Raw genomic sequence first — 26,370 nt, forward strand, 5'->3', positions numbered from 1 at the left:
GAAACCTCCAGTGGAAACGAACGCACGTCATAGGAACACGTTCATTGCTGGAACATTTTCACTGTCCTTACTGTATGGTCATGGAAACCAATTCCTTTCCTATTTGAAGGGAGAAAGTGTTTTCTGTCAAGGTATGAAAATAAAAAAAGTTTATCAAGAATAAAAGGTTAAAAAAATCACTGTTTTAAAGCAAGGATTTCTTTTCCTTTCCCTCTTTCCCCGTTGCTCCTTTCTTCCATCCTCCATCCATCATCAATCCTCCTTCCTCCCTCCCTCCCTCCCTCCCTCCCTCCCTCCCTCCCTCCCTCCCTCCCTCCCTCCCTCCCTCCCTCCCTCCCTTCCTTCCTTCCTTCCTTCCTTCCTTCCTTCCTTCTTCATTGAACACACTATATAGCCTCAGCTGGCCTCAAACGTGTGATAATCCTCCTGCTTTAGCCTCCTTACAAACAAGTGTTGAGATTACAGGCATGAGCTACCATACCCAGTTTTACAGCAGATTTCCATATTTCTCTTCCTCCCCCCTCCTCCCCCTCCTCCTTCCATTTTTGCACAACAGTTCTTTGTTTTGAGGACCTGTCTTTCTCCACAGCAACTTCAGCAGCTTCCCTGGCCTTCATCTATTAGACACCAGTAAAAAAAAAAACAAAAAACAAAAAACAAACAAACAAAAAAACCCTTTCCAATAATGAAGACCAAGACTGTCTCTAGACTCTGTTGAATGGAGAAAAAAAAACATTTGAGAGCAAGGTGTGCTCAACAACTCAGCAGCCCCCACCCCCTTCTAACTCCCTCCATCCCTCCTCCTCCTCTCTCTGTATGTACACACAAGGTGATTGGTGAAACGGGGTGGGATAACTAAATCCAGTGTCCCAGTGTTGCTTCCTGAAGGAATCACTTCTCTGCACTCCCAGCCCTCTGCTAATTATGGGACGGCCCCTTCCTTCCTTCCTTTCATCTCCAAAAGCCTCTAATGCGTGGTCGTGGCACAGATCCGACTTTCTCTCCAATTACACGATCAGATGGACCTTTTTCAATTTGGCTTTCAAAGCCGGTTGCTCCTCTGAGACAGCTTTGCTAAATGCATTTAATGATCCTTGAGGAAGCCAAGCCTTAGAGGTGCTCATCCGAGGTACTGGGAGGGATGAGGGAGCTGGTTGGGGCTCTGTCCACCTTCTGGAGGGAGGGTTGTATCTTCCATTCTTCTCTTCAGAGTGCATCTTGCAGACTTCATCTAGCTTCTCGTTTCAGGTTCTTGCTTCATAGGAAACAAGATGCAAGGATTTCAGACATTCCCCGGCAATGTGTGAGCTGCTTCTCCACACATGGGTCTCATGGCTCAAAACCTGGGATGCCCAGGAATCTCGTCAGGAAGATTACTTGCATTTCAGTCTTCTGGGAACAAGGGTTATCTCCTACTTCCCTTTGATTTCTTAGTACTCCATATTCTACGATGTCTTAAGGGTGCTGCGAACCCCCTTGCTGGATGTCTTCCAGAACATATGGAGCCTTGGCCTTGCCACATGTGGTAGCAATGTGGTGTCATCACTGAGAGTCCATATTATGGCTGTGAATCCATATGTTACCTCGTATCTTCAGCTGGAAGAGTGTGTGCTATTTTTAGCAGTGTCTTGCCACCCCCCCAACATGATTCTTTAACAAGGTCTTGTCATTATCAGTTATGTAATATTTCTAGAATTAGAAACTGTTTCACCGGCAGCTCAAGCTTGAAGTCAGGCCCTTTAAGCCTTCTTACACAGGGGCTATTGATAGAGACTCGCAATGACTCATTCTGTTCTTTCTTTGCTGATTCTCAGTTGGGACCAACATTTTGCTGTCTTATTGGGTGAAATTTCCCCTTCTTTAACAAACTTCAAGGACCACCTTTAAGCCAAAGGGAATGGGAGCTAGATGCCTGATTGTATCCATATTTGGTACATTGTGTTCTTGCATCCAATGGGCTCAAAACATTTCTCTGACCAGCCAAGTTGTAAACAGGGGTACATGTTGATCCCTTCCAAGGGCACTCTGCCTGACATTCCCCAGTAAATCTACCATGCTCCCCGGGCATACTTTGGAGGAGGTGAAAGGAAATGCAAGGAAAATAGGGTATGGGATGCTGTGTAGGATTGCTTCAGGAACATCATTCTGCCACCTTTGGACTCCCATTGTCTACACAAGAGACTGAGACATAATTTTGTGCTGCTTAGCTGGCCCTTACCATGCTCTCAGACCACATGAGACTGGGAGAGTGGGGGTCAATTCTGATGTACCATGGAGGAAGTTCTCTAAGAATACCTTCGACTATTGTACATCAACACTGTATTGTTGGAGTACTGTCAATATTACCATTTTACAGGGGCAGTGTAAGGCCTTGGTAGCTTCTGTGTCTTATCTAAGTTTTTTTTTCAATGACAGAGCTACAACTAAACCCAGATCTCCCCATTCCAAGCTGCGTGGTTCTCCACAGTCAGAGGACAGTCTAAATTCCCACTTGTTCTCAGTTAAGGAGATCCCCCCAGGGACATCTGAGTGTCCTAGCTGTGCCTTTGGTCCCAGTGCCATATCAAGAGACAACATTTGCCCTTCCTCCCATGGACTCCCTGCTTGCAGCAGGACCGCATTGTAGGTAAGTGGAAAGGAGGTCCCTGTATGTAGAGAGAAGCCTTTTCCTTGCTAGCCGCTTTGGTTTCTCACCACCAGTCACCTGGGCTCTGCTGCATTGTAGTCCCCAAATAACACACAAGATGCTGTATTAATTATGAAGCTGTTGGCTTTGCTTGTTTCTTACTGGCTAGCTCTGACTTAAGTATTTATCCCATAATTGTTAATCTAAGTATTTCTCTTACCGGAGAAGTTTCTGGGCTTCTTATTCCTATGGTGTTGGGGAAGTCCTGTTATTTGCCTGTGCATTTGTCAATAAAGTACTGTCTGGCCAATAGAAAACCTAGATAGGAGGGGCTAGGAATCCAGGAGGATTCTGGGTAGGAGAAACACAAGAGAGTCGAGATGTAACGCCATGAGGTAGGACCCCGGAACTATTCTCCGGTAAGAGACATACTTAGATTAACAATTATGGGGTAATTACTTAAAGCAGAGCTAGCCAGTAAGAGACAAGCAAGGCCAACAGCTTCATAATGAATATAGCCTCCTGTGTGTTTATTTGGGACTGATGCGGCTCTAGAACGAGGCTGGCGGGAAGGCATTCTCTCAAGGAAAAAGCTTCTCTTAACACTATGGCAGTTACATCTTGACTCCCTGTGTTTCTCCTACCCAGAGTCCTCCTGGACTCCTAGTCCCACCTATATTGCTTCCCTATTGGCCAACAGTGCTTTATCGACATATACACAGGACTTCCCCCATCACTTGTACACCTTCAAAGTCAGCCAGCCTGGACACAAGCACTAGAGTGTTTTGTTTTGTTTTTTTGATTAACCCATTTCCATTTCCTATGGCGGGCCACTGTCCTCAAACATCTTCCAGGAGTTTGCTATCCGTAAATCAGTTGCCTGTGGGTGCAACTCATAGGCTGGCCCGTGGGATCTGAGTTCTGCTTTTCTAAGTCACTCAGACAAGTGGGTCCTAAGGAACCTGAGTCAGTGGGGGTCATCAAGATGCACACAGCTGAAAAACGAGGGGACACCTCTGTAGATGGTAATAGATCGCCGGAGGTCTTGAAGGGTGTGCGTCTGGGTTTGTCCCCTGGCCTGGAGGTGCGTGTGTATTTGTTGCATGTGAGTGATAATGGGATTTTAAGCTTGACGCATATACCAAGCGGCATTAAGTGATTCATGATGAGGTGAGGTAGTGAGAAAAAAAAATTCCCAAGTATATTCAAACTCAGAAGATTTGGATTAAAGGTCCAGTTCTACCTCATAGGAGCAATGAGGCTTCGGGTTAAACATTAAATTTCTCTGGGCCTCAGTTTCTACCTGTGTAAATGAAGACGATGTCAATAGAGAACTCAGGCGTTGGAGGGCATGGCTGGCAATGTCTGTGGGAAAGCTCTGTCCATCCTAACTTGGGATCACAATGTGTGAGTAGTCACACGTGTCCTTGTTTATGCTGAATGGATGTAAAGGACTGCCATGTTTTTCGTGGTGATGCTCGTACTTAAAACTTTCATTGATTTGAAGTGGCCCCAGGTATTGCTCAGCCCTGCCTGCTATTGAAGCTAGAGGAAAACCCTCCTCAGATGTCACTGGAAGGTCCGAGGAAGGATGGATTCCATTCATTTTCCAGGACCGTGTGGTTATTCTGTGGATTCACTCCTGGGAACAGCGTGTGGGAGTGGAGTGCCCCACCCCCACCCCCACCCCCACCCCCACCCCCACCCCCACCCCCATCACGTGCTTTCTTCAGAGAGGACTGGAGAGTTGCGTTCTTGGGGACCAAACAAGAAGTGTGTGCTTGAGGTGCAGTTGGATTATGTATGCAGATTGGTCTCTGTCACCAACTCCAAACAACAGAGGGAATGTGTGCTTAAGACCCTTCCGGGACCATGTCTGCAAAAGACGGCCAGAAGCGGTAGGAGGAGCTCTCATTGTCCTTATTTTTCCTCCATTACTCACACCTTGCTTTTGAGACAGCATCTTTCAATGAACCTACAGGTTGCTGACTGGGTTTGTCCTAACATTCTTGTTTTACATTTGTATGCATTAAGAACTCTGCCCTGAAGGTGGGCATTGGGGGCAAACTAGGTAGCTGTGTGTGTGTGTGTGTGTGTGTGTAGGGGGTTGCAATGTGACTCAGTGGTACTATAGGTATGTGTGTGGAGGCTAGATGTTGCTGTCACATGTTTTCTTGCAATACTTATACTTTGCTTTTTTGAAACAGAATCTTTCACAGAACCTGGTGGTCAATGACTGGGCAAGACTAATGGCCAGTTTTCTCATGGAGCTGCCTTCCCAGCGCGAGGCCACACTAAACTTTTTACATGGGTGCTTTGGCTTCAAACTCAGGTCCCCATGCTTTCCAGCAACCCTTTACGTACTATTCCATCTCCCCAACTCCTGGGCTTGCTTTTATAGAAACCAATTTCTCCTCCCATGTCTACTCTTCAGGAAATTGATATTACAAAAGATAAAAAGCATAGATAAATATATCTCAAGCTGAAAGTCCACTCCTTGCTGTTAAAAAAGCTAATGTTTAATTCCCTTTCACCACAACTTTTCCACAAAAACTTTACTTTGTCACCATTTCGGTAATTTGTGTCTCTACTCTGCTCCACCTGATCAAACTAACCTGGATAATTCGTGAGCTATTAAGGGAACACACCATGTCCTTGGGGAGCCATTTATTCCCATCATTGCTGATAATAGAAAGTCCCTTTCTGGGCATGATGTTAATGGCTTCTCCGTGCAGACTCAGTGCATTTTCTCCAATCGTTGGTTATTCACAAGCTGTCACTTGTAGCCTTGTAGAAGCACCGGTGGTATAGGCTTCCTGAACTCATTTTGTGGTCTGTTTTTATGATTGCCAGCAATGTGGATAAGGTAATAGAAGTGGATAGGAGGATGCTGAGTAATTACTTCCACTGGTGATTAGACAAGGCAGACACCAAGCGCCTTCTTGCTTGGAATTCAGGATGGGTTTATAGAGAAGCTCTAGCGGGTTTATAGAGAAGCTCTAGCAAGTAGTACTGGATTTCATTACTTCATGATTCAAACCTAAGTTTGAGAATGGAGATATCTCCTAGGGAGGCAGAAGAGTTTTTCTAGCACCAAGGATGTTTAGAAGTGAATTTGTTATCATCCCACACATGCTCTCTGTCCCTCAGGAGGCTCCGTGTTTATTCTGCCAAATTGCAGAATCTTCTACTTCTGTTTTCTCATTTCACACGCATAGTGTCTCATTCCTCTTCACCAGTTCTAATAGCTGTTAATTTTGTTTCCTTTCCATCTCCTTCCAGCAGGCTGAGACCACGGTCTCCACGCACTGACTCACCAGAGAGACAGAGCCTGTCTTTGGTGGCCTTTGTGCTAGGCTCTCTCCCTCCAGTCAGTTCTTTATTTTGCCTTGAGTTCAGTCTTTAGAAAGCTACATTCTGTTCATGTCGTTATTCTACTCAAAGTCACCGTGGACTTCCTGTTTCTATCACATAAAGTCTAGAATTGTCAGCATGAGATTTAAAGTCATTCGTAAGTTGGCTTGGCCATGAAACACTCACTCTCTGCTGCTTAACCACAATGATTAAGTCATTCCCTAAAATAGTTTGGTATGTTCTTACTTGAATATTATAAAATTATTATTCTTTGACAATTCCATACACACATATAATGCATTTAGTGTTTAGTAATCTGTCCCCATTTCCCCTCGTGCCTCTCTCACTGAACTCCCACCTTCTTCCCAGCAAACCCTCGTATTTCTTCCTTGCACATTTTTGCTCTTCTGTCTTCCTAGGATTCTATCCCCTTACATCCTAATACGCACTTTGGATGCCTCTCTCTTAATACATCATTTTAATAATCAATGCAAAGTGATGGATGGTAGCTATACACATAGTTATTAAACATCCTCATTAGACAATTAGATTGTAAAGGATAAAGTTATGCCTTATATATCTTTACACTTTCTATTACACATCAGCCTTGCACATAATATACTTCAGAAAGAGTCTACAAATAGGAACGGAATCGGCATATTGTTTAAACGTTTCAGTGACGTCATGTTCTGGAACTCTAACTGGTGTTTTCAGAGCATAATGCAATTGAGAATTCTAAAATCTTTTTTTTTTTGTCTCAACAAGGCTTTAGTTCTCTTGCTTCAACTTCTGGTTTTCATACCGCAGACCTCTACTTCTTCACAGTCTCATAAATAATCCTGTGTAGCTTGGAAAAAAAGAGCCAAAGCCCTTAGCATTTAAATATATGTGGCAATTAAACTCCATATCCTTTGCTCTGCCAAACTCTCTCCACTATTCAAACACAACACGAAAATAAAGACAACTCTGATCAAATCAGGGCAAAAACCATGATGTAATGGGCCACTGTAGTCAAAGCCTTCATTAGATCAGAGCTCCCAGAAACCTTGTCATTATAGATTCCTTCTAATAGATGTCTTACATTATAGACACCGACCTCCTCCTGGTGTTTTAGATGGAACGCACTCTCGTGTTGAGGTTTCAATAGTCACTAGCACATGGATAAGCATTACATACATATGTGCATTAGATGTGAGATCGTATTTGCATTCATGGGTTGGTTTTACCCCAAAGTTTCAAGATCTTTAGAGGCAGAAAGAAAAAGGAAGTCTCTTTTGTGTTCAAAAGAAGGAGCTAAGGAAAATAACTCGGAGGGTTGGTTTGGACAAACACCAGAAGTCAAGATGACTAGCTGAGGCTCTTGCATTAGAACGTTTGAGTTGGATCAACTGAGGACTGACTTTGTCATGATTATTTCCAGTACTCCTTATTCCATTCAGGTCAGGGTAGTGTGCCATAACACATTAAGATTTGGGGAACTAAAAGACCATTCAAGAAAAATAGAGAGAACCAAAGAAAACTGGTTTGATTCCTTCATCGACTACACCAGCTACCATTGTTTGATTGCCTCTCAACTTGTGATTTCAGCTTCCTATTGCTAATAGCTGGGCAGGTTATGAAATAATCATGGATAACTTTATAATAGATTCACAGATTGAGAGAATTTGAGAGATGATGGGAAACTTGGAAGCTTTCTGATCAAGCTATCTCTTCATATAAATGATAAAACCGAGTTTCAGAGAGAAGAAACAATTTGCGAAGGATATGGGAATAAAACCAGGATTCATTCCAGGGACCTGGCATTTAGTCAACATGGTCATACTGAATCATCACCCAGTCAGTCCTACTGTTGTGAAGCTAGATGGATCAGATGGATGAGCTTAGATTGCAGTTGAATTTACTGTGATTTTCATTATTACTTGAATTGACTTGACTTTTGTCAACTCATTTGTAGAGGCGTAGGCAGAAGATGGATTTCTAAATATGGACACCATCAGCAGAGGGCAGTAGGTCAGGTGCTGAAGCTCACTGGCTATTGGCTGGGAGCCGGAGGTACTGAGTCTCCCGAGTCAGGAGAAAACGCTTTGCCTCCACAGTAGAAGGTATCTGTCAGAATTTTGAGAGCAGTCAAAATAACCAGAATCCAACTAAAGGAAGCACACGTTATGGGTTGGAAAATCAACAAGTTGATAAAAGAATTGGGCCAGGATACCGACAACCTTTCAAACAAGGGGTGTACTAAGATCAGTTCTGAAGCAGGAAGAGAATTGCAACCAAGAACTCAAGTCAAAGGACATCAAAAAGCAAATTTTGTTTGAGTTACAGTAATATCTTGAAGCCCCTTCTTTTTCTGCATTTTGTTTTCAATAGCTTCAGAACCCTCTTGGTGGAAAAAATTGTGTTTCCAGAACTCTATTTTTAAATCTATTGGTTCGGTCTGTCTTTCAAATCTTATTGTCTGGACAACTCAGATTTATGCTGGGGAATGTTAGTGAGGGTGAAGCTTATCATAGGTTGCTGGGCAGGAAGACTCATCTTAAAAGATTTCTCAGAAACGTGCTTTGCATCTACCCTAATGGAAGACTCCCCAACAACAGGCCTGCAAAGGGTGATACCAAGATTACTTAGCTCAGTCCTTTGCTGATTGACTAAAAGAGGAGAGTGCTGACTTCAGTGAGGGAGAGATAAAAATATTTACAGATGATTGAGTTAACAGCTAAGAAGTATCATTCTAGACAATGATCAGAAAAACCAGCTTTCCAAAACCCATAGAGCAGCACTAACCCTTGGCCAAGAATCGGTGTTCCAAATCTACTGTCTGATTTTACTCTGGAAGGAGAAATAATAATCAATTCATCCACTTTGGATTCGATTTGGCAGCACACATATTTATAAAAAAGAAAGTAGATTTGATTAATCAATAGCTTGAAAGTTTGTCCTTGGGCAAAGATCTCAAGAAGATCATTAAAGAGATGGATTTTAAGGCTTCAGAGGCAATGATGGTTCTACAGAGTAAACTGATCAAGCTGGATTAACTTCTTTTCAACAAGGTTGATAGACATGCCCACTGTGTTTGAGCTCCATTTTTTTTCTAATGAGAAGATGAAGGAGTCATGCAAGGCATTTTGGCAGGATCTAATTCCAGAGCAGGCTGTGGAGACAGTGGTTACTGATGATACTGTCAAATGGACAAGAGTTAATGAAGAGCCACAATTAGAGAGGATGGGTTAAGGGCTGGATGGAACCAAGCATTGCCCATGCTGCTCCTCATGGTGGGTTAGTATTTTGTGCTAGAAAATGCATTAGAGCAATGCTGTGCATGGCGATTTGGGAAGGTTGCTTAATACAGAACTAGGGGAATCAGTATCTGAGACCTCTCAAGTCTGAAACTGTAAGCAATATTGGAAATAAATGTAACAGGGAAATACTTAAAGTGCATACACATGGAATAATGGTGAGCAGGGGGATATCCAAGGTGGGAGGTGGGACTCATATGTCTACAGTAGCACACAGTAGTTCCCAATAATTAATCCAGAGGTCAAGGTGACTGGGCCAGGGGTGCACAGATGACTGATTAAACACCAGTGCTGAAGGTTTCTAAGTGAGGTTAACATCTGATTCAGTAGACCGAGTAATGTACGTTTCCCTTCCCAGTGTGACTGAGCCTATCCTATCCACTGCTGGATGAATGAAAGGCCAAGTAAGAAAGGTTGTTTTTTTGCCCTTTGAGGTGGGAGGTCATTATGCTCAGTCTTAGACTCATATGGACTTTCACTGACGGCTCCCCCGGTACTGTGATTCAGATTTACATCAATGACTCTTCATTCAGGACTTCAGCCTCAGATGTCTGTACGTATTTGCCTTTTTTTGGTCTGAGTTTTCCAGCCTCCACACTCATGGAAACCTATTCTTTCAGCCAGTGTATGTCACTGACTCTGTATTCACACAATCACAGACACAGGCATACACACAAAGACATACACAGATGCACATACAACCATTGCTTCTATTTCTTTGCAGAATGCTAAATAAAAAAAACAACAACAACCAGACATCCATTTCTCCTCAAAAAAGAAGTGGAGGATTTTGGGAGGGACTTTTAAAACTTGGTATAAGTCATTAGAGTACCAAAATATTAAAAATAATCTTGTATCCCAAGCAAGCAAGAGAGTTCTTATGACTTGATAGGAAATGATCCCAAGAGACTGATAGATTGAAGGATTCCTGCCCAGCTGGTGGCACCATTAAGACGAAACTGTATCATGAGTCCATTAGTTCATTGTTAAATTCATAGCTGAACTGGATTTTAGTAGATGAGACCCTCTTGAAGGAAGTAGGTCACCAGCAACATGCCTTTGAAGGATATATCTCACCTGGACTCTCTCCCCCTCCACATCTGTCCTCTGGACTCTCCCCCCCCCACTCCACATCTGTCCTCTGGACTCTCCCCCCACTCCACATCTGTCCTCTATCCACCATGGTATGGCTCTCTTTCCTCTGCCATATATGTGACCAGGTGTGATGGATTTTCCACCTCACCATTGGTTTGGTCCAGCGCTCAGCCAAGTGAATGTGGACTGAAACCTGAAACACCGGAGCAAGATAAACCATTTCTCTTTGTTGTTTTCCTTGGGTGTTTTGTCTCAGTGATGGAAAGTTGATGACAACAGTGATAATCTATAGAATTACTCTTATCATGCCCCAAGTAGCATGCTCGTTTTGGGTTATCTCAACAGAAGGCATAAGGACCAAGCAGAAGAAAGGCCAGAAGAGAAGCACCATGGAGCAGATGCATCAAAAGACATGCACTGAAAAATTACCAAAAGGACACCAGGGGAGATAGTTCAGTTAAGAAAGGGATGACCTTTGCCTTACAAGCACGGGACCTGGATGCAATCCTCAGGACCCAACAGGCTGCTATGGTGGCGATCTTTTACAAACCAAGTGATGATGAAGAGGAGACAGGTGGATTGGCTGGCCAGTCACCAAGTCAACTTAGCCTACTTAGTGAGTTTAAGCCTTTCTAGGAAGAAATGAAGAAAGGAAGTATAGAGTGCAGCCTTCCTGCCAGCCTGGTTGCAGAGCCGCATCAGTCCCAAATGAACACCCAGGACACTGTATTAATTATGAAGCTGCTCGCCATTTGTTTGGTTTCTTACTGGCTAGCTCTGACTTAAGTATTTAACTCATAATTGTTAATCTAAGTATTTCTCTTACCGGAGAAAAGGGTCCAGACATCTTACTCCTATGGCGGCTACATCATGACTGACTGTGTCACTCTTTCCCAGAATCCTCCTCGACTCCTAGTCCCACCTATCTTGCTTCCTTATTGGCCAACAGTGCTTTATTGACGTATACACAGGACTTCCCCATCAAGTTGTTCCTTTAGCAATCAAAAAACTGAAAAACACAATAGCATACAGTATCCAGACTCTCTGTGTATTTTCATCTTACATGGCTTATATTACTCTATTTCTTTTACTTTTATTTATTTTTTTATTTCTCTGAGATAGGGTTTCTCTGGAAATCTGCCTGCCTCTGCCTGTGGAGCAAATCCTACCGGCATGCGTGAAGTCTTCCCACCAGCCTGGTTCCAGAACTGCAAGGAAGGAAGGAAGGAAGGAAGGAAGGAAGAATGAGCAGTGCATGATGAGTTTGATACACAAAGATGAAGTTGCCCTTTGATTCCCACATACACATGCACCCTCACACAGGAACAATACACACATATACACACATGCACACCCAAAATCATAAAAATAGACACATATGTTGAGAGTTTTGTCATGGGAGAGGCGGTAGGGAGAGACTGAAACTCTTGTCTGGAAGAACAGAGCGACTCACTCCATACAGCTACACACTCCATAGAGCTCCACACACCAGTGACTCAAAGTTGATGCTTAGGGAGACGCATCTAGCTCCACCTGAGCTTTTCCACAGCTAGCATCAGCAGAAGCCAAAGTGTACGCCTTTCTTCCCTGAGTCCATATGGTTTGGAGTTATCCTAGCTAAGAGTGAACTTGACACCAGTTAACTTGAAAATATTTGGGGGGCATTTTTAGTCAGTGAGATTGCTTTGTGTGGGGATTATTCTTAAATAGCATGGTGTGATGGATTCCTTACCCTAGTTAATAAAAGACACTCTCCGGAGATGTGTTCACAAGCAAATACTTAACTTAGCTCATGTTTTTAAGAAGGTAGCCCAGGAACCTTCCTACATTAATACTCTTCATTTGCATTAACTTCTTTTAGCTGTTTTAAATACTTGTTATCCTTTTGAAGTAGCATAATGGATTAAAGCTATAATGGACATTTTCCATTCACTCATTCATTCATTAAACAGATTTTTCTTAATAATACCAAATGAATTCCTGTTCTGAACCAGTGAATCCCATGTACTAAAGGAATAATATCTTATTAAAAGAAATTTACTATTTGGTATTGGATAACCAATTGGTGTGCTCTTCCCAGGGGAAAACCATCTCCCCCATTCTCAGCATTCCTTGGTCACCTGTAGTTCTTTGTGTAGGCCTCCTGCCTCCTCCTGTAACCATGTTGGCATGTCTACTGGAAGCACCAGGTGTACCTGGTTTTATGTCTGAATTCACTTTTTCTTTTTGTTTGTCTGTAGGAATTCTGCACATGGTCCTGTAAGTCATATTCTACAGCAGTCTCAGAAAGCATCTACCATGGGGGATGGAGAGATGGCTCACTCACTGATGAAGAATGCTTGTAGTTCTTGTAGAGGACCTGAGTTCCGTTCCAAGCACCCACGTTGAATAGCTCACAATTGCCTGTAACTCCAGTTCCAGGGTGTCTGAAGTACTCTTCCAGCCTATGTGGGCATCTGCACACTGATGCTCATTAATGTACACACACATATATACACATACACATAACAAATTAATAAACTAAATCCTTGAAACACACACGCACACACACACACGCACACACACACACCTGCCTAATTGGGCTGTGAGAGACAAAAGGCTTCATCGCTCACAATTCACACTTTCATGAAGACAGGCAACCAAGTTGAACATCTTCATGACCTACTAATTAGATGTTGTTTCATTTGAGTCATCCCTAAAGGATATTGCTGTGTAGCCCGAAACATAAGCTTTCCATTGCTTTGATTCTAGGATCATCCCAGATTAAAACTCAGCTTGCCTGCATCTAGCATGTGAAATTGAGCTTCCTAGACCCCACTCCACAGCCCAGTTTTGTTTCCTCTAAGGCAAGTGAACTGGGACAAGCGACTGTACTACAGCTCTCTTTCTGGGTAGAGATTCCTGATACCTCCTTTGGAGAGTTTTGGTGAAGAATAAAAGAGATATTAGGGGTCTAATTACTGATGAAATGTTTACCTGTCATGAACAAAGCCCTAGGTTCCATCCTAGTGCCACAGACAGCCAGAAAGGTGCACAGAGATATTATATATCTCCTGTAGACCTCTGACACTTTCTGGAAGTGGGACTTTCCTTCTTTTTTCATTTTCATTTGACAAATATGATGTGGTCTTCTTCTTCTTCTTCTTCTTCTTCTTCTTCTTCTTCTTCTTCTTCTTCTTCTTCTCCTCCTCCTCCTCCTCCTCCTCCTCCTCCTCCTCCTCCTCCTTCTCCTTCTCCTTCTGCTTCTCCGTCTCCTTCTTCTGATACAACTAGCTGAGGAAAAATTACATTACTTCTCATAGCTTGCATTTCAGCTGGAAGATAAGGAGGAATCTTACTGAGTACTGCTTCCAGATATTTCTTCAAGGTGAAGAGACTCCTTGTACCTTCAGTGGGGTGCTGCATTCCAATGCAGTGTGTAACTAGGCTAATGTTGTGCAAAAAATCCATTCAGTCTTGAACTTCCCTTTATTGGTATTAACGCTGGCTCATGCTTTTGCTATGGCCATGCATTTTTCATGAGGTGTCTACTGCTTTTTCCACACTGAGAATCTACTGAGCTCTTGCCTCAGAGAAATAAGACAGGGCTTGTCATCTAGGCTATGAGCCCTAAATCCCAACAGAAACATGGAGAATAAAAAGGTTAGGGCAACTTTCGAGCTAACCCCATGTGCAAACACTGAAGAAAAGGTGTGAGGAAAGGAACAGGTCTATGTAGGCTGACTTTTACCTACAACTGTTTGCTTCTTCAGACTAAGATATTTTACTTTCTCCTCTGGGCTGCTGGGTTCACGACTAATTATTTCCATCGCACAACCTTTTAGGCTAGAAGGCAATATTTTGATTAGGTAACCTGCTGATCTTTTCCTTTAGAAAAAAAATATATATAGACTTAAAGTCGTACATGATACTGTGAATTAGAATGAAAATAAAGGGGAAAGGTGAAAATAATTTGCAGCCTACTAGGTCATTATAAATATACGCACTTACAAAAGTTATAGATGCATATGTGCATTTTTTTCAAGAAACCCATGTGGACTTTATTGAAGGGAAGGGGATGAGGAAAGGGGGGAAGGGAGAGAGAGAAAGAAGTGGAGATGTGGGATGAGGGGCGGAGAAGGGGCAAAGAGGGTGAGAGAGAGTGAACGTGGGGGTGTTTGCTTAAAACGGGAAGCTTGCCCATGGGTACTGAGTCCTTATGCAGCACCATAACATGTGATGTAGCCATGACGTGGCCTCGCAACACAGGGCCCTTTGAGCTGCCTAAGTATCTGCCTGAATGCCGATATGGGTGTCCCACCCACTGTCAGGGGGTGGGGTCAGCATAATGCCTGGTTCCAACAATTCCGCCTCTTATTATTATTTTAAGGCTGGGGAGTTAGGCGTGGCAGGTTAGGGAATAAGGGCATCGAATTCTCAAGAATGCTTCCTGCTGACCTGGGGGGCGTTGACCATCTTTGGGGGACCCAAGAAAGCTGGTATGCTGCCTCTTCCTTGGGTAGCTGGTTGTTTTATCAAAGTCCAGGCTAGTGGAACTCTCTGGTACCTCTTAGAACTGGGAAGATTCTGAAAGAGTAGAGCACAAAGTTAAGTTTAGGAAAAAACTTTTTCTTGGGTCCTGGTACTTGAGGGGAGGAGGATCATAGGATGAGGGAGGTTTTCCTGAGGGGTCCCAAGATGAGGGAAGGGAGTCCCAGGACCAGGGAAAGACTGAATGAAATTTGGAGTGAATCTGACCTGTTTGAGCAGATTCAATTTGACTTCCTGGAACTTACAAGAATCCTTTGAGTTTGTGAAAACGTAAATATTAGACACATTAGCAGGATACTCATGTCAGAAATTATTTGGTTGAAAGAATTAACATTTTTTAAAACTGACAGATATATTTAGGACAATGGAAAGCTCCTTAATTTTGGCCTTGTAGTTATACTATGGTGGTATAGTATGTTGTTTGGTATCCTGTCAGAGTTGGATTAGTAGCTTATCACAAATTTATTGATTAATGTTAAGACTATGAACAATAGCATAATGAGAGAGAAATTTGATAATTTGCATTTGTACACTTAAGTTACTTTGTTATACCTTAAAACATTTTTTAGATTTATACATCTTAAGCTTTTATGTTCTTACATAAACTTTAAACCTTAAAACATCTTTTTAAACAAAGGAATGGTAAGAAGTTCTACTGAAACCTACCAGCTGTCAAACTGCACTAGAGTTCTTGAGGACAAAATTTTACCTGAATTAATGACTAGAGAGTAACAGAGACTTGCTATCTGGCCACATGGACATCCACCTCAAAGGTCCTTTATAGTTGATGAGGGCAGAAACTTTAGGGACACCTACCTTCTGCTGATACAGTGAGGTCATAGATTAGGAGCCCTAGGAAGACTTGTCTACCATTGGCCCAAGTAACATGGAGAAAGTCGATTCCACTGTCCTCTTGTCCATGGTTAGAAGAGTCCTTTGCAGCGGTTGAGGTGAAAGGCAGGATGGTTCAGTGCCTAGCTTCTGTGGGTGGAGTTTCTTCAGTGTCCAGCAGTCTTCTTGGAGGAAATGGGGGTGGGGCCAGCAGTTGGCCTGTTTCTCTGTTATAAAAAGCAGACTTGTGGGTGGTAGATGGAGGAAACCAGGGATCCTTAGTTGGAAATGTGACCGAGTTGAAGGTTACAGGGTCCTGGCATGTCTCAGACTGCCATGGGCAGGAGCAAATGTCAGGTAAACCTGCCGAGTCACATTCACCAAAATGTTGTTCTTTTGTTTCAGTTATGAGTAGAGTAGATGGAACAGGAAACCGTGCTTCAGTCACGGGTAGATGGAAACAGGAACCTCGAGACTCAACAAACCCTTGTGGAGTTTATTGAGAGGAAAGGGAAGAAGAAGAGGGGGAAGGGGGAGAGAGAAAGAAGCAAAGAAGGGGGAGAGAGGGGGCAGAGAAGGCTAAGGGAGAGAGGGCGTATAAATGTGTTTTTGTATAAGCATACATAATTATTTTTGGAGATAGGGTCTTAATATGTACCCGTGGCTGGCTTGGAACTCCCCTGTGTAGACCAGCTTAGTCTTGAGCTCACAGAGATCTGCTTGCCTCTGCCTTCGGGATTCTGGGATTAAAGCTGTGCACACCATGGCTGGACATATATTTATGATGGGCATCAAACTAAGGTCCTGGTGCACACTGGATAACTGCCCTCCTACTGAGCTACATCCATAGTCCATTAACACTGGAAAGCACTGCTCTGAATTTCCCCCCACTATTCGCTGATATGATGCATTGTAGAGGAAAACTGCCCATATGGGCTTATTTTTGAAAGTTCTTTGAAATATAGTTATCTATTTTTCCCCCTCAATATATGTTGTTATTTAAATTAGAAACATGAATGCTTCACATGTCAATCCCAGCTCTCTCTCCCACCCCTCCTCCCTTGTCCCTCTACCGGAACCCCCCCAGCCTCCCACCCAATCCCCACATCATTCCCCAGTGAGGGTGAGGCCCTCCTTGGGGGGATCTCAAGAGTCTCATTTCATCCAGGGCAGGCCCTAGGTTCTCCCCCATGTGTCCAGGCTGAGAGAGCATCTCTCCATGTGGAATGGGCTCCCAAAGTGCATTCATAAACCATGGTAAATACTAATGTACTACCCCAGGCCCCAGAGATTTCTGAGGCCTCCTCACTGACGCTATATTTGTGGCATCTGGATCAGTCCCATATTGGCCTCTCAGCCATCAGTCTGGGATTCAAGAGCTCCCACTTGTCCAGTCAGCTGTCTCTGTGGGTTTTACCAGAATGGTCTTGACCCCTTTGATCATTACTCCTCCATCTCTGTCACTGGGTTTCAGGAGTTCAGTTCAGTGTTTAGCTGTGGGTATCTGTCTCTGCTTCCATCAGTCACTGGATGAAGGTTCTAGGATGGCATATAAGGTAGTCATTAACCCTATCATCAAGGAGGGGCTATTAATGTAGTCTCTCCACTATTGCTTAGTTTGCCAGTTGGTGTTATCCTTGTGGATCTCTGGAGATCTCACTAGTGTCAGCTCTCTCCTCAGACCTATAGTCTCCCTCTATTATGGTATCTCTCATCCTGCTCTCCTCTATTCTTACCCCAACTCAACCTTCCTGCTCCCCCATGCCTTCTTCTCCCCTCCACTTCCCCCCCCACTATTTTCCTTGTTCCCTCTCCCCTCCCCCTATGCTCCCAATCTGCTCAGGAGATCTTGGCTCATTACACTTCTCTGGGGTATCATGCGTCTCTCTTGGGAACCTCCCTATTTCCCCCGACTCACTGGCCATGGGATTGTAGGCTGACACTCCCCTGATCCATATCTAAAATCCATATATGAGTGAGTACATATCATGTTTGTCTTTTTGTGACTGGGTTACCTCACTTAGGATGGTTTCTTCTAGTGCCATCCATTTGCCTGCAAATTTCAAGATTCCATTATTTATTTTTCCACTGAGTAGTACTGCATTGTGTAAATGTACCACATTTTCTCTATCCACTCTTCAGTTTTGGGGCATCTAGGTTGCTTCCAGGATCTAGCTGTTACATATAATGCATTACATATAAGGGTTCATAATAGTGGGAGTGCTATAGATAGTTTATACGCTGCTTTAAGAGATGACTGAGTGCACTCTGAGCATCCCATCCAGATGGGATTCAGTCTGCCCAGAGACTGCCAGCACCATATTCCCTTTCTCCATCCAAGGGACTAGGTAGGCCTCAGCTTGTCTCAGGCCTGCCTTCCAGTGCCCTGAGGGCAACCAGCTGTGACATTGCGACTCCACACTGGAGTCAGCCTGCCCAGAGACTGCCAGAGTCCAAGTCCCATTTTCCACCACAGGTGAGGAAAGCATGGGCCTGTTTCCGGCCTGCCTTCTGGTGCTCTGAGCAGAACCACCAGAGACCTGGGAACTGGGCACTGCAGATCCCATTCTAGCAGGTAGGTCAAGCCTACCCAAAGTCTGTCAAGGCTCTGGTACTAGAACCACCTCTATCCATGAAAGAGGAGAGCCTCCAGAGTATTGGAACTGCTTACACCCACCAGGAGAGGGAGAGTCTCCTTCTGCACCCACTGGAAGAAGTGATGGGAAGGACACAAAATAAAAACACACCCAGCAACAGAAAAACTAATATGATACTGCCAGAGTCTAGAGACTCTACACCAGCAAGACCTGAATGCCCCAAGGCAGATGAAGCAGAAGACCATGACCTTAAAAACAATTCAGGAAAATGATAGAGGCCCTCAAAGAGGATATGAGAAAATCCCTTAAAGAAATGGAAGAAAAAACAAACCAAAAATTACAAAAAATGCAAGAAATGGAGGAAAAGACAAATCGAAAATTTCAAGAAACAATTCAAACAGTACAACGTCTGAAAGAAAGCTGGAAATAGAAAAGATGGGTATGCAATCAGGTACTACAGATGCAAGTATAATCAACAGAATACAAGAGGCGGAAGAGAGAATCTCAGGTGTTGAAGATACACAAGGAAAAATAAATTCCTCAACCAAAGAAAATCTTACATCCAACAAATCCCTAACACAAAATATCCAGGAAATATGGGACACTGTGACAAGACCAAACCTAAGAGTAATAGGTATAGAAGAAGGTAAAGAAAACTGCCTCAAAGGGGCAGAAAACATATTCAACAAAATCATAGAAGAAAACTTTCCCAACCTAAAGAAAGACATGCCAATGAAGGTGAAAGAAGCTTACAAAACACCAAATAGAATGGACCACACACAAAAATCCCCTCACAACATAATATTCAAGACCCCAAACATATAGAATAGAGAAAGAATATTAAGAGGAGCACCATGCTTTAAATTAAGAAGTCAACAACAACACAAGTTGCAGAAACCCTACAAACTCATGGAAATTGAATAATGCACAATTGCACCACTCCTGAGTCGATGAAGAAATAAAAAAGAAATTAAAGACTTCCTGTAATTTAATGAAAATGAAGACACAATATACCCAAACTTATGGGAAACTTTGAAAGCAGTGCTAAGAGGAAAGTTCATGGCACTAAGTGCCCACATGAAGACACTGGAAAATACCCACACTAGAGAATTAACAGCACAGCTGAAAGGTCTAGAACACAATGAAGCAAACTCACTCTGGAGGAGTAGATGTCAGGAAATAATCAAACTTAGGGCTGAAATCAATAAAGTAGAAACTAGGAAAACAATACAAAGAATCAATGTAACAAAGAGTTGGTTCTTTGAGAAAATCAACAAGATAGACAAACCTTTATCCAAACTTACCAAATGGCAGAGAGAGAATATGCCAATTAAAAAATCAGAAATGAAAAGGGGGACATAACAATAGACACTGAAGTAATCCAGAGAATCACCAGGTCATACTTTGAAAATCTGTACTCCATAAAATTTGAAAATTGAAAGGAAATGGACAATTTTCTGTGTAGATACTACTTACCAAATTAAAGCAAGAACACATAAGCAATTTAAATAGACCTATAACCCTAAGGAAATAGAAGCAGCCATCAAAATTCTCCCAACCAAAAATGCTCAGGTTCTAATGGCTTCAGTGCAGAATTATACCAGAAATTCAAAGAACAGCTTTTATGAATTCTCCTTAAAGGTTTTCATGCAATAGAAACAGAAGGGTCTTTGCCAAACCCTTTTTATGAGGCTTCAATAAACTTCCTACCCAAGCCACACAAAGACACAATTAAGAAAGAGATCTTCAGACCAGTATTCCTCATGAACATTGATGCAAAAATACTCAATAAAATACTGGCAAATCAAATCCAAGAACACATCAGAAAACTCATCAAGTAGATTTCATCCCAGGGATGCAGGGATGATTCAACATATGGAAATTCATCAATGCAATCAACTATATAAACAAGATAGAAAAATCACATGATCATCTCACTAGATGCTGAAAACATACTAAAAGCCATATACAGCAAACCAACAGCCAACATCAAACTAAATCGACAGAAACTCAATGCAATTCCTCTAAAATCAGGAAGAAGATATGGCTGTCCAATCCCCATACCTCTTCAATATTGTACTTGAAGTTCTAGCTTGAGCAATCGGACAACAAAAGGATATCAAGGGAATACAAATTGGAAAGAAGAGGTCAGATTTTCACTATTTGCAAATGATATGATAGTTTACATAAGTGACCCAAAGAACTCTACCAGCGAACTCCTACAGCTGATGAATACCTTCAGCAAAGTGGCAGGATACAAGATCAACTCAAGAAAATCAGTAGCCCTACTATGTAGAGACGATAAAAGGGCTGAGAAAGAAATCAGAAAAACATCACCCTTTACAATTGCCACAAACAACATAAAATACCTTGGGGTAATGCTTACCAAACAAGTGAAAGACCTGTATCACAAGAACTTTGAGTCATTAAAGAAAGAAATTAAAGAAGTCACCAGAAAATGGAAAGATCTCCCATGCCCTTGAATAAGTAGGATTAACATAGTAAAAATGGCAATTTTATCAAAAGCAATCTACAGATTCAATGCAATCCCCATTAAAATCCCAGCATAATTCTTCACAGACCCTGAAAGAACAATAATCAATTTTGTATGGAAAAACAAAAGATCCAGAATAGCCCAAACAACCCTGTTCAACAAGGCAACATCCGGAGGTATCACAATCCCTGATTTCAAGCTCTATAATAGAGCTATAGTCCTGAAAAAAGCTTGGTATTCCCACAGAAATAGACAGGCACACCGATGGAATCGAATTGAACACCCCAATACTAACCCATACATGTATGAACTCCTGATCTTTGACAAAGAAGCTAAAATTATACAATGTAAAAAAAGACAGCATCTTCAACAAATGGTGCTGGCATAACTTGAGGCTGACAAAGAAGACTGAAGATAGATCCATGTCTATCGCCATACACAAAACTTAAATCCAAATGGATCAAAGACCTCAACATAAATCCAGCCACACTGAACCTCTTAGAAGAGAAAGTGGGAGGTACCATTGAACGAATTGGTACAGGAGACTGTTTCCTGAACATAACACCAGTAGCACAGACAGTGAGATGGACAATTAATAAATTGGACCTCCTGAAACTGAGAAGCTTCTGTAAGACAAAATACACTGTCAACAAGACAAAAAGGCAACCCGCAGATTGGGAAAAGATATTCACTAATCCCATATCTGGCAGGGGTCTGATCTCCAAAATTTACAAAGAACTCAAGAAGAAAGTCTCCAAAACATCAAAGGATCCAATTATAAAGTGGGGTACAGAACTAAATAGAGAATTCTCAATAGAGGAGTCTAAAATGGCTGAGAGACACTTAAGAAAGTGCTCAAAATCCCTAGCCATTCGGGAAATGGAAATCAAAGCAATTCTGATATACCGTCTTATCCCTGTCAGAATGGCTAAAATCAAGAACACCAATGACAGTTTATGCTGTAGAGGATGTGGAGAAAGGAGAACACTTGTCCATTGCTGGTGGGAGTGCCAACTTGTGTAGCTGTTGAATGAAGCCTTTTCCTTGCCAGCCGCTTTGGTTTATCCCCACCAACTCTGCCGCGTTGTAGTCCCCAAATAACACACAAGACGCTATATTAATTATGAAGCTGTTGGCCTTGCTTGTTTCTTACTGGATAGCTCTGAATTAAGTATTTACTCCATAATTGTTAATCTAAGTATTTCTCTTACCGGAGACAATGGTGGGCCTGATGGGCGTGGAGGGGAGGGGAGGGAGCTGAGATTGACATGTGAAGCAAGCTTGTTTCTAATTTAAATAAAAAAGAGATGACTGAATGATATGGCAGGAATGTTTCCCCAAGTTATAAAAGGAGAGAAAGGAGAGCAGGTTTGCATGGCCACTTGTGCAGGAGGTATTGGGAGCTGGTGCACTCATTGCCTTGTGGAGCAGTTCTGCCCTAAAGGAAAATTGTTTATTGAGAGAAAACCTTGCCTAAGGATGCTCAGGGAAGCTCCATTCATGCTGCCTGGGTTGTGATCTTGATTTGCGCCATTTCTTAGCTGTCTGGCCTTGGGTACACATTTCTCTGCACCCCAGTTTCTTCACTTGTGAAGTAGTATCAGTGGTGAGTTAAGTGGATTAGTATATGAGAAATCCTTCTAATGGGGTCTAGAAGCAGTCACTGTTAGTGTGGGTTGCTACTAATGCTCATGTAGCCATAGTTGTGTTGATATTTTGTTTGTGATCTAATAAATAAAGCCTTCCTTGAAGGTCAGAGAAATAGAGCAACCAACCACTAGTTCTTACTTCTACTGAGTGGGAAATCCTGTTCCAGGAATCCTCACCCTGAATGCACTGAGTGCCTGTCTCCTCCCAACCTTATATTCCCCTCTCTGCCCAGTCATATCCCTTCCTGTCTCCATCTTCTCAGTGCTGGGATTAAAGGTGTGAGTCATCACCACCCTGCTCTGTTTCTCCCTTAGACTGGATCAATCTTGTGTAGCCCATAGTGGCCTGAATACATAGAGATCTGTCAGCTTCTGTGTCCTGAGCGCTGAGATTAAAGGTGTGTGCCACTGCCTGGCCTCTATGGCTAACTAGTGGCTTAGCTTTGCACTTTGATCTTCAGGTAAGTTTTATTTGTTAGAGCACAAACAAAATATCACCACACACAGCAGTTATTCTCTTCAGAGAAACTTGCTCTGACATAAAATAGCCTTATTTTTCGATGGATTCTTGTCAAGAGGTATCACGGGCTTGGCTTTGTATCTCAGAAGACATGCTATTTAATCTCTTGAAATTCAGTCCAAGTGCTTACTCTGATGTCTGATAAATTTTTGGGTGTTTATCAAATGTTTAATGAATAAACATTTGGTTCAATAGTTGATAGAAGATGGAGAAAGATCTGTGGCTGCTGCACCAAAATTAAATGCCCCATGACTGTGAAAGGTTATTGATTTGAAATTGGACATGTGTGAGTGTTTGAGGTTGAGACCATATGGCTGACGGTTTCTAACATGGGTTCTGCCACTTAGTAGCTGTGTTCCTTCAAGCAAATTAGTCACAGAACTTCTCTAGTGTTCAGTACTCTCCTTCATAGGTCAGGCTTAATAATTCTCTCTCTCTCAGAGAGCTCAGAGAATTAAACAGACTTTCTATTGCATGGTAATTTGTTTTCTTTCAGCCTAGCTTATGCTGCAGGGTGGGGAACAATCCTGGGAGGTATTTTCTGAAAACCGCTGGACATGAGTCTCTCAGAGTTGAAGTATAACTGAACAGAGAAGTCCTTCGTGTTGGGCCAGTTACTGAATACTGGCCTGGGAAGACAATTTCTACATACAGACTTAACAGAAACCACACCTTAATTTTCTGTCAACTTGATCCAAGAACCCTGAACAGCTGCCTGGGATCCTCTGTGTAAGCTCTTTCTTTCGCACAAAACTTCTATTTTGCCTTTAATTCCTTAATTCAATCAAAAGGGTTGCCACTGGTTGGCCTGGAAGAAGTCATGACATCAATCATCTGGACCGTTTATACAAGATGCAGGTGGGCATCTGCCTTTTGAGCAAGAAGCAAAGATAGCTGTTTATTGCCAGCCACAAGATTGTTCCTTGAGCTGTCCCAGTATTAGGAGTGCGTGGGCTGCAGGGAAGGCATCTCAGAGGCAGAACTTTGCTTTTTGCATTTGGTACACTCTTATGTAAGTACGAATTGTATCGCAGGCATTATGCCAGGTGCTGAAGGCAGTGGGGAGCAGAATACAGATGGAGTCTGCCTTGAAGAAGCACCTTTCTAATAGGCAGATGGGGGTGGCTTCTTTGTCTGTAGTCTTATGAACATACACGTGTCTGTAGTAGATATACATGGACACCGCTTAGAGGAGATCAACATTGTAAGAAACTAACCCATTCTAGCAGCACCAGAGAGCAGGGATGACTTTAAACGGTTGCTGGAAGGAAAGTCCAATTTCGTTAATAAACGAGAGGGATGGACATTCCCGGCTGAGAAGAGAGCACTGGCCAAAGTACAAGGGGGAGACGCTAGAGGCATGGCGGGGCAGTGAGGGAGAAGCAAAGACTTGGGCTGGTGACTTTCTAGAACATGCAAAATTGTGAGTTTTAAAGGGACATAAGTAATGAGGATGATGCTTACTGCAAGATCTACAAAGCTTGAAGTCAACTATCCAAACTATAACTCTCCTCCCAGGCTCCAAATCATTCTCCCAGAGAGGACACCATGGGTGGTTCTCTTTTGGTTTGAATGTTTCCCCATCTTTTCTGTGTGCATACAAAACACATATGATTATATGTTTATCCAAATTCATGCAGTTATACAAATGAGTTACGCATCAGTATTACTTATGGGAAACTTTCTTTCCCATGTAGAAATGTATTTTAGACATCATTCCATATGTTTTGAATAGCCACATAGTATTCTATTATAAAGGTAGACCATTATTTGATTAAAATGATGATGAAGATTCTTCTCAACTTATTGTGCTGGGAATTTCAACTGATTTCATTGTCTCAAGACTAGATGGCAAGGACAATGTTCAATGCCGTCCAAAATGCACATCTTGATTTTAAAAAAGTCCTCTTAAGGTCAGAGGACAATGTGACCAATATTTCCAGGGTTTTACAAATCTCTTCTCATGTTACCTCATTTGGTTTGTCCCAGGAGTTCTGAGAACCCTTCAGTCACTGTGCCTGTGGCAAAGTAGGTGACATTTTGAGTCATATCTTGAAGTATGAACAAGTTTTTCAGAAAGGAAAGCAGTACTGTCTCTGAGAATTCCACTGGATTCAACCGCAGTGATGGTCATTTTTCATTGCTGCCTGTCAGTGAGCAAGCCATTAAGAAACAAGACTCACTGTGCAGTTAGTAAGGTCTATGGAGCACCGTGGAAGTGCTGCTGAATTTTATGTAGAGTTCTCTGGGGACTCTAAGGAACAGACTGAGTCAGGCTGGGACAACGAGTGAGTTCTCAGTGGGAGGATAAGATGTGAGTGGACCTTGGAGGATGAGCTGGATGCTAGCCCACAACATACTGAAAAGGAACTCTCTAGTCAGTCTGTGTGGAGACATACCGAGCAGTTGATGGGTCGGTGTCTTCTCTTCCGTCGGTGGCTAAATAACAGAGCTGAAATCTCTGTTCGTAGACACCAACGCATCCTGCAGTTCTCTTTGCTCACGAGTCACAGATTCCTCCTGGCAAATAAAGCAAATAATGATTGCCTAGTGTCATGAAGATAAGTCTCCAGGCTTCCTTATTGTTAATGTTTCTGCCTCACGTTCCTTTTTTCAGGCACGTTATCATTCTTATTTCTAATGTATCTCCACAGCTTAGATTCACAGCTGCTTTCCCAAACAAGCATGACCATGCCCTTGATCATCAGATGTTTTCACTATGTTCAGAAGATAGCCTGGGGTTCACTAAAGGAGCAATGCCCAAACTAGACACAATGCTCAGATGAACTCTGGGCAACTAAAAGCTCGGGCAACCTGGTCTATCTCTGGGCCTAAGTCTACCACAATGCTTCCTCAATGCCATGTTCCCAAGAGAACCTGATTCCTCCAGGGACTTTAGATGGATGGAAGGCTGTGGAAGACTTTACAGTATAAAAACTTTAGGAGAAAGAGGGATGTTCTGGGTGACAGCAGATCTGATTTCTACCTCAGAGTTGCCATTTAATTTGCCTGATAATCTTACGTAAATTGCTCTACCTGTGAAGGACCTATTTTTCAAAAGTAAGACATATTGCTCAGGTAGGCAGAATGGCATGCCTGCTCTCAACTGCTTTCGGGAAAACATGGTTAGACTAATTCAGGTGACCTCATGAGTTCAGGACATATGTGAAGGCAGTCTTGAATGCCTTCAATCTTACACAAAGTTTGACTTGCGTTTGTATATTTCTGGGGATAGGCTCCATGGCTTTGTCACCTCCAGTCAACAGAAACCTAAAGGCCTTCTAAACCTGAAGATGTTGTCACTCATGGGTCCTTCTAGCTTTGAAGTGAGACTTGGGAAGCAAATGTGGTCATGGGGAAAATAATTGACTCAAATCC

General features: G+C 42.6%; 1 long non-coding RNA gene across 1 annotated transcript in view; it reads left to right on the forward strand.

The window, feature by feature from the left end:
- Positions 1-13,518, forward strand: part of LOC110342109 — a 98,829-nt gene extending 85,311 nt beyond the window's left edge. Inside the window, exon 4 of the long non-coding RNA XR_002384108.2 lies at positions 12,612-13,518. This is a non-coding gene — a long non-coding RNA (uncharacterized LOC110342109). The remainder of the gene's footprint in view (positions 1-12,611) is intronic.
- Positions 13,519-26,370: the final 12,852 nt, after the last annotated feature.

Source organism: Mesocricetus auratus, unplaced genomic scaffold, assembly GCF_017639785.1.
Source record: "Mesocricetus auratus isolate SY011 unplaced genomic scaffold, BCM_Maur_2.0 Super-Scaffold_6730, whole genome shotgun sequence".
Classification (NCBI taxonomy): Eukaryota; Metazoa; Chordata; class Mammalia; order Rodentia; family Cricetidae; genus Mesocricetus; species Mesocricetus auratus.